Here is a 1221-nt window from a genome sequence, read left to right on the forward strand (position 1 = left end):
AGCTCCTTGGTTACTTTCTCTGGCTCCTCCACTGGGGGCCCTGTGTTACTTTTAATACTAGCATGGACATTTCCTTTGCCAGTGCCCGAAGTTCTTGAACTCTATCTAGAAGGCCTGCACTGTGACTGAGCCTTTGTCATCGTGAAAGGGAAAGTGACACCCTTAGCAGGAATTTCAGAAAGATCAGATTTAAATATAGACAGAATAGACCTTTACCCATGTATCCTACTGGATTAAAACCAGTGTATGAATGAAGTGAACACACAGCACCTACAGAAAGTCCATAATTGAAGATAATGAAAAATAAGATTACCTATGTATTGTGTGTGCTTATGGTGGTGGTAAATGTTCTGCTTAACAACAAACAGAGGAGTCTGAAGGTCAGCATAGATCACTTTACTCTGTGCCAACTGGGGAGGGAAAGGGGCTGCTATGGTGTAAGGAAATAATAGAATCTAGTGTTAGTTCTTAAGACACTGTGTCACTGCACATTCTAACCATAACAGCCATGGGGTTAGGGAAGGCTATTAGACCCAAATTATAAATGTGCTGTGTTAATTTTGTTTTCTTTAGTCAGTTGCACTGTCTCGGGTTTGTTTGCTGATTTTTCTTTGGATGGTCCATCCCTGCAATGTCCACATTTAATAACAGGTATACAGATGTTCAGCGATGATCCATCCAAAGAAATGTCCACATTTAATAACAGGTATACAGATGTTCAGCTCTGCCGAGATTGGAGGGATCACCTTCAGGCCTTTACACACACAGCTGACATTAAAGGAGTATCAGTTCTTATAATGCCCCTAAGGCATAGATTGGGTATGACTGTCCCACTTAGAAAACAGAAACCTAGCTTTGCAACCAGTGTTAACTCACTTTATACTGGTTTAAAATAACTCTCCCTATAGATAAACAATGTACATATTTATCAATATATAATGCTCTGATAAGAGATTTCTGAAATAAAATACCTTCTTAAGTCTAGAAGCTTCCTGTGGGGATTAAAGGTACAAGGTCCTGGTTCTCTGACTTTAGTTTCCATTGTGTGGAGAGTGTTTATCCAACTGCAGCCTCTCAAAGGACCAGCTACAGCTCCCCAGTGCCTGTCCTTGTCTCTGTAAGTAAAAGCGGCATTCATCCCTTGGGCTCTATTTGTGGGCTAGGCCATCAGCATTCCTTCCTAAAAAAAAACTACATGGTAAAAGATCACAGCACACAGTC

This window comes from Mus pahari, chromosome 2, assembly GCF_900095145.1.
Source record: "Mus pahari chromosome 2, PAHARI_EIJ_v1.1, whole genome shotgun sequence".
Classification (NCBI taxonomy): domain Eukaryota; kingdom Metazoa; phylum Chordata; class Mammalia; order Rodentia; family Muridae; genus Mus; species Mus pahari.